The sequence below is a fragment of the Cavia porcellus genome, unplaced genomic scaffold (genome assembly GCF_034190915.1).
Source record: "Cavia porcellus strain 051 isolate PalLab524CR breed Dunkin Hartley unplaced genomic scaffold, mCavPor4.1 scaffold_4, whole genome shotgun sequence".
Lineage (NCBI taxonomy): Eukaryota > Metazoa > Chordata > Mammalia > Rodentia > Caviidae > Cavia > Cavia porcellus.
In genome coordinates, this window is record NW_026947487.1 from 65442975 (window position 1) to 65450762 (window position 7788).

The following is a 7788-nucleotide window of genomic DNA, read 5'->3' on the forward strand; positions in this document are numbered from 1 at the left end:
TCCTGCTTTGCATGAAGCAGGGGGAATCTGGGATGATAATAGGTTCTGCATAGGAACCCCACTTGATAAGGCTGGCAAGCACTTGGGGCCTAGTAGGAGGAAGACACAGTCATTTACATGCCTGTCTTTGACATGCATCTTAGCTCTCTAAGTACACCTTTCCTTCTCTCTGGAGAGAAATAAGATGCAAAGGTGTCCGTCAGAACCGGGTTGGTAGGGCTCAGGGAGCAGGGAGGTAGAAGACAGGGGCTATTTCTGGACACCACTAAACTAATTTGAGGAAAATGGAGACTGGCTTGAAACTCAGGGAGACAAGGAGTCTGTTTAATATGGGGGGGGGGTGTAAGAGTTGGAATGGGCTGCAGTCTCTTGGTGCCTGCAGTCAGGAGGTCTGAGGACCACTGCCATGACTTCATGCTGTCACCTGAGTGGTGAAGACCTGGAGAGGGGACCATACTGCTCTAGAGAGACAAGTTCTGATGGCAGGAGGAGGCTGGGAGAACAGGCTCACCCACACTGCAGACATCTCAGACCGAGAAGATTCGCTCAGGTGAGTGAGGACACTATATAGATTATGGGGGTGCAGATCAGGCCTCCAGTAGAGGCTTGGCTTTTGTGTGCTCTCCAAAATCTGGAAACTGAATTTGGAATCTGGAGGGCTATTCTTAGTTATCCCTTGGACAGGCTCTCAGCTCAGCCCCTTGCAGAACAGACATATTCCTGGGTAACCCTCATCTTTCCTCTCTCCTCTAGCTCCTCCAGCGGTAGCACTCAGTGTTCTTTACCTTCAGGACAGCAGGATAATGATACTGACATCTGACCACTAACCCCGCCAGCATTCAAGCCCGGACCCTTCTGCATTTTGCCCTTTGCAGGCAGGGAAGACTGCCTGGATTATTTCATAAATTTCGAGCTTTCAGCCTGCTCTATCTTTAGGTCCTGAATAAAAACTGGTGTTCACAGAAAGGCAAATAAAATAAAATAAAACCCAATTCCTTAGCGTCTGACCCCAGGGGCAAAGGAGACACTGGTGAGAAGGGGCCACAACTTGGAAAAAGATTTATTTTTCCTGGCCGTAAATCTCACCCCGTTGTTCCTCTGCCCAACGAAGCATGATAAAGTCCTTTTCCATAAAGTATTCAGTATTAGAGCCACAAAGCTCCCCCAATCAGTAGCCATCTGCTTCTACCATAACTGCTGCTGCCGAGGCAGGGAAGCAGCCGCAGAGAAAGGGCCCCACTGTTAGCGGCCGGACAAATGAGGAGCCTGAATGGCTTTGGTTTTCCTTGTGTATCTGTATCTATAGAGACAGGAGAAGAAAGGCCGCATTATATTGATACAACAATTGTAAAACAAAACACGGAAGAGGCATCTAAAGGGCAATATCGCATGCATCAGGGGTCCCCAGATAAAAGGGGTGCTAACAGATTTATAGAAACCTTTAATTGGTTTTCAATTGAAAGCTAAAGAGGCCGGGCGAAGCTGTGAAGAGTAGCAAAGTGCTCTCCTTCAGCCGTCTGGAGGCGTGATCGATTTCACTAGGGAGAAAAGAGGAGCCCCAACCGCGGGCCGGGCGCCGCCTCCGCGAGGGTGGGAGCCACTGGGCGCTGGGAGCGTCCACTTGGGCCGGGGGTTTCTGTTCGGATCGTAGAATCTCAGTCTCCCTCTCCCTACCGCTTTTCCTCTCTCCCTCCTTCAGGCCAGCCGGCAAGACGAGAAAGGAGGGGGAAAGGCGGCAAATCTAGCACCTAGCTCCGGAAGAAACAGGTCCAGAAAGCCCGGACTTTAAACCTAACAACCACTAGAAGGATAGGGCCTTTGGAAGGAAAGCAGGAGACCCCTCCTCTCTGCCCCATTCTAGATTCAAAACGAAGTTTCCCTCTCCATTTCTAGATTCAAACCAAAGAAGGTAGCAAACACTCCAGGGCGAGGTCTTGGGTTAGGGCTGGGGTTGGGGCTTGGGTTAGGGTTAGTGTTGGGATTATTTGGGGTTAGGTTTAGGATGCACTTCGTTGTCCCCCACCCACAGCGTGCCTCGGGGACACTTGCCCACCCACGCTGCAGCCCAGGACTTAGGTCCTTCTGTTCCCAAAGCTAATTTATTGGCCCGGCCCTCCATTATCATTTCAGCTTCCTAATTAATCAAAGATAAAAGGCAATGGCGCAAATTATGATTATGAGAGGAGTAGAAGACGGTTTTGAATAAAATGGGAGAAGCGAAATATGATTAATTGAACATGGTAGTGAAATCTCAAGTGTGAGGAACAGGTTCAGGGGGTCCAGTTTTGGTAGGTCCACTGTGCAAGACAGCCTCTTCCCCTTCCCTAGCAGGGTGCCAGTGGACAGTCCCCAGCAGAGGTCACTTGAAGCCTTCGGAAGGGAAAGGACTAGGTTCTAATTCCAGCTCCAAAACTCACGCAGTGCCCAGTTAACCCAGTCTCTAGGCCCACTGAACCGCTGCGCCCCCCCCCCCCCCCCCCCGTTGAATTTCTGAACTCGGGCGGGTGAGTCCATCCACATCAGTCAGGTGCGCCTTGCCGGGTGCCTGGAGGGGATACTAGGGCTCACCTACCTTTTTTTACATTTTGAGACAGGGTCTCATTAAGTCCTAAATTGGCTAGGATGGGCTTGAACTTACGATCTGCCTGCCTAGACTTTTTGACAGAAGTGCCCCATAGCAGTGTGAAGGCTCCTGGGGTCTCCTGTTTCTTTTCTGTCCGTGCACATCCCCCTAACACTTTGTGAAATTGCAGGAAACAAGTCGAGTAGGTTGGTTATAGATCGCCGGACTCGTGTCAGGGATTAATAGAGCCCTTGTCTGATGCTGCTCTCCAGAATTACGTCCGGGATTAAAAGCCAGACACTACACAGGCACACATTTTGCACTGGCTGGTCGTCCTGATTAATGTTTCCGAGGGGATTTATTCTGAGAGCTTACGGAACGCGTTCTGGGGTCTAAAGCCCCATGGTGACGGTCGTGCGCAGGGACTTGACTGTAGGCAGGGACCTGAAGGTAGGCGCTCATGGTACCCTGTGGGGCGGGGGGATGGGCGAGGGGCGCGGAGACGCTGGGCGCTGCGTCTCGGGGTTACCCCCCAACACCTTCTGGAGAAGGAAGCCCCGAGGACCGTTCCTGAGGGCCGTGCAAGGAGGACGCTTTGGGGTCTGCAGCATTTGCATGGAAGCAGCAGGCTCAGAGCTCTGGCGCCACCGAGCTTCGCACGTCCATCCAGAGCTCCTCGACCCAGGAAAGCGCCACACCCCGGCCCACCCCCTGCTTCCCGCACTCAATTGCTGCTTTCCCTGTCCTCGGGCAAAAATGACTTCAACCACCACACTCAGCCCCTCTGGCCACTTGGGAGGGAGTAACCTGAGCAAAGAGGCTCACATCGCCTCCTGCCGGGTAGAACCCCTGAGAATAAGGAGGGTGCAAGGGAGAGAAGACAGAAACCTTGTGGTCCAGCGGGGAGAGGTGCAAATCGAAAGCGAGGGCGAAGAGGGTTAGCAGAGGAGAGAAGAGGGACTGGAGAGCGGTGGTCTCTCTGGCGTGGGCGGCGCCGCTCTCGGGCTGGAGGGGGCGCCACTGCGGCCGCGGGGCGGGGCGAGACCAGCGCTCCCGCCTCCCGCGCGGGTACTGGGGAGCAGGGCGCCCCCTCCTGGAAGCTGCTCAGCGCTCCCCCACTGTTCCGCGGGTGCTGTAACCCCGCCTCTGCTACTCCTTGGGCCACCAAGGTGGGTTGGGGAGGGATAATGGGGTGCTGAGAGATCCGGGGGTGGGAAGATGGGCCGGGCGAGTGGAGTCGAGCAGTCCCAGTGCCTCTATGTGAGGCTGCCTTACCTGCAACCAGCGTCCTCTTAGCGCAGCGCCTGCGGCCCCTGGGCGCGCCACCCCCACCTGGCCCTCAAGGCGGCACCCGCGGTGCTGAGCGGCAGTGTCTCCGCCGCGGCAGCTGGGCGGGAGGAGGGGACCCCGCGTGCAGTGCGCGCAGAGCCGCCATCTGGAGCCCTGGTGACGGGCGGGGTGGACTGAGAGGGCCGGGCAGGCGTGGGGCCCCTTGGCTGGCAGGGGACTACACTGCGCGCGGAAGGGGCGGCTTCAGGCCCTGGAGGGCACGTGGGACGGGTGCGGCCCCGAGGTAGGGTAGCTGAGGCCCGCGCTGCTGAGTCCCCAAGGATCCGGGCAGACCTGGCTGCCAGGTGTGGAGAAGCTGCAGGAGGACAGTTTGGCTGCCCCGTTGTGTCCCTGGCTGCTGTCCCTCTGGGGGAGGAGAGCTGGGAAAGCACTCCTACGCACACCCTTGGTGACCAGAAGCGTTTTTCTCATTTCCCTTTCTTCCCACCTTGTTCATCCCACTCCAGGAAACGTTCCCTTCCAAAAAGCCCGGGGTTTGGACACCTCCACCCCAACACTACTTCAGCCAGAACGTGGGGCAGGAAATGACAGGCTCCCTCACCCTTGGGGATAAAAGCGCTCCTGTCTGGGGGCAGGGAGGATGAGGAATAATGGAGGAGGGCGGAACCGTAGAGGCTATCGAAGGGATGAGGCGTGGGTAGCTCATCCTTCCACTTGGAGTATACAGAACAGTGGGACGGACTTGGGGGTGTGGAACCCCCTTTTATTTCAGTGCTTTTATCCCTTTAACCTTCTAATCTATTTCTCTTTCTAGAATCTGGATGGGACCGGAAGGAGAGCAGAGCAGGAGAATTCAGGAGGCCAGAGCGTTCTGAGAACTCTGAGCGTGCGCTGTCTCTCAGCTGTGGAAAGGGAGTTGGGTGGGCGTGGGGACCGTGGTTGGTGGCCTGAATAAAAAAAAGAAAAGGCAGACCTTTTCCCACCCCCAAGGCATTCAAAGACATCCTCACCCCCAGCTGTCTCTTGTCCGGTAGAATGGCATTATGTAAAAGATCTGGCATGTCACCCAGTGGCACATCTGGTAGGTGTAGATGGCATTCATTAGCACGGGGCTTCTACTCTGCGGCATGCCAAAGCGCTGACAGAGATGCCCGGTGCCAATCATTCATTCGCTGCCAGTCCCAGAGCGCGGCCGGGCGCGATGGCTCCCTTCCACCCTGGCACCAGGACTAGAGGAAACAATGTGTTGAGCTACGAAAAGATGAAAGCAGAGCCGAGGATGCGAGGCACCCAGCAGATGTATCCCGTGAGGAGACCGTGGAGCAAGAGTCGTGTAGCAAGAAAACATATGGGAGCGCGGGAAGGAGGCTTGGGCGGTTCTGCCTGCCTGGGGCTGCACTGAGGGCAGGATGGGGAACCCCTTTAGGAACCAGAAAGTTGAGGTTGCTGCTCTAAAAGCATACAAAAACAACCCCCAATTCCCTAATGCAAGATTTCCTTTTCTCTCTCCTTGGTTGTCTCTTGTACTTCTATCTAGAAACCTTCCTGGCGTTGTGTTGCCTTTGCCATGGCTTTCTGATGACCAAGATAAAAAGAGGCTTCCAGTTTTAAATTTTGCTTAGTTCTGTTGGCCTTGCAATGTGTGTGTGTGTGTGTGTGTGTGTGTGTGTGTGTGTGTGTGTGTGCCAGGCCTCCTTGACTGCACTGTAATAGGTATTGTTTCAATTTTTAGCCCGTCAATAGGAAAAGAGGAACAAAACAAAGAAATTGTTCAAAATGCCAAGGAAAATGAAACAATCTGAGACAGAGATCGTCTTAAACTGGGTGTTGATTAACTAGCTGTTCAGTGTATTGCTTTTCTTTAGCCACACATGCTTTATAAATAGCTCTTTTTTACCCATTCAATATTTAATAAAACAAGAACAAAATTCAGGGTTTTTACAGTATGTGAGATTCACTATATATGTTGAATGAATCTAACAGCTTTTTATTACATGTATATTTATCTAGCAACCTTGAATATGTTGGCTCTTGGTCACAATATAACTGCTATATATATATATATATATATATGTATATATATATATATATGTATGTATAACATCTATAAAATTCTGCTGTTTTTAATATATGCTGTAAAATATTTGGGACTGCTGATACTATAAATTTATTCATGATTATCTGAAATTCAAATTTAACTGGGCATCCTCTATATTTGTTTCTTATCTAGCAACCTTGAATATGTTGGCTCATATGAATTTATTGGTCATAATATAACCACTATAATTCTAGGCATCACATTATTATTTTAAACGTGAAGGACAGAGTTGAACAGATGTGGTTATTTCTTATGATTAATGAAAAAAATATTTTTATTTTTCATCAACTGGACCTAATCATCTGGTTACAGATACCTAAGGAAACTATCACGTATTTATTATTTCACTGTTACTACTACTGTTATTAGTATTCTGGGGACTGGTCTGCATCCTGTACCCTTTTTTTTTTTTCGTCTTTTTCCTTTTTATTTGTACCAGGGATCGAACTCACGACTGCCTGCTTGCAAGGCAGGTGCTTATGCCACTGAGCTAAATCCCCAGCCCATAATCCTGTACCCTTTTTATACTGAAACGGGATCTCCCTGATTCAAGGCTGGAACTAGGCTTCTGCCTGCTTCAGCCTCCCAGAGAGCTGAGATTACTGATTTAGACCATCACACCCAATCAGTGAAAAACCTCTTTTAGAGAATAAAAGGAGCTGGATGTGATTCACATCAGCTGTAGGACTTGGCTGTTTACAAAAGGGTGTCTGTCAAAGGACTGAAGGGCAGAGGGAAGTTCTTATTAGCACCAAACAATGATAGATTATCAAATAAAAGTCATAAGCAAAAGTTATTGCAAAAGATTTTAAATACAAATCTTCTGTTTTAACTGCAGTCATTAAAGGGAGAGTGTACTCACATTTAGAAGTTTCTTTGTGAATTTCACCAAAGTGTTTTAAAACACGGACTTGGGTTTAATAAATATATTCATAGGACAGCTGTCATAAAATCTGACTTATGTTTAAGTAAACTTAGTCTTTGCAAGAGCAATATGAATAGAACTTCTTAATACATTTAAGTGAAATAAATAAAATGACTCAAATTTTGACTCACTGGACATGTAACTTTGGGCATTTTACCTCTTTAAATCATGTTTCTTCATCTGTAACATGGGTGAATACTGCTAATGCCTGGTAGAATTATCATAAAGCTTATTGATCATGATGCATATAGAAGGTTTTATAATACAGTAAATTCCAGAAACCCAGAGAATTCTGCTCAAATGAAGCACCTGGAGACTAGTTACCAAGTGTGCGCAGGGTTATGGAAACAAATAAAGCTGTGAGCTCTGTGGTTCGAATATAGATTGTCTTACTGAAAAGCAAAGAAGTTTGATTCCAAACTTAATGGTATTGCAAGGTAGTAGGGGCTTTAAGACATAAGAGATTGTGGGAGCACCACACTTAGGAATGGATTAATCCTGCTTTTGTGGGATTGGGCTCACATTCAGGAGAGTGTATTGTAGAATGAGCCAAATCCCCACTGGCTGCTCTTCTGTTTGCTTCTTGCACTTCTGCTTCTCTACTATGTTATGATGCAATACAAGGCCCTTCCCAGATGTTGGCACCCTGCTCTTGAACTTTTCCAGGCTTGAGAATTATAAGGCAAAATAAAACTCTTTCTTTATTAATTACTCAATTGTGAGTATTTTGCTACAGCAATAGAAAGCAAACCAAGACAGTGAATCTCACAGAAGCTAGCCTGGCCGGAAAGTAACTGGTATTTCTCTTAGGAAAGTAACTGGTAAACTCTTAGGAAAGTAACTGGTATTTCTAGACCTTTCTAAGGACTGGAAGGCTGGGAGAGGGACCTAGTGAGAAATACAGAACCACAG

The 7788-nt window shown here is 49.4% G+C and overlaps 1 long non-coding RNA gene across 1 annotated transcript; it reads left to right on the plus strand.

Moving 5' to 3' along the window:
* Positions 1-2606: 2606 nt before the first annotated feature.
* LOC134475727 (uncharacterized) lies at positions 2607-7002 on the plus strand. The gene is made up of 2 exons (XR_010046940.1): positions 2607-3013; positions 4668-7002. It is a non-coding gene; the product is annotated as an uncharacterized LOC134475727 (long non-coding RNA).
* Positions 7003-7788: the final 786 nt, after the last annotated feature.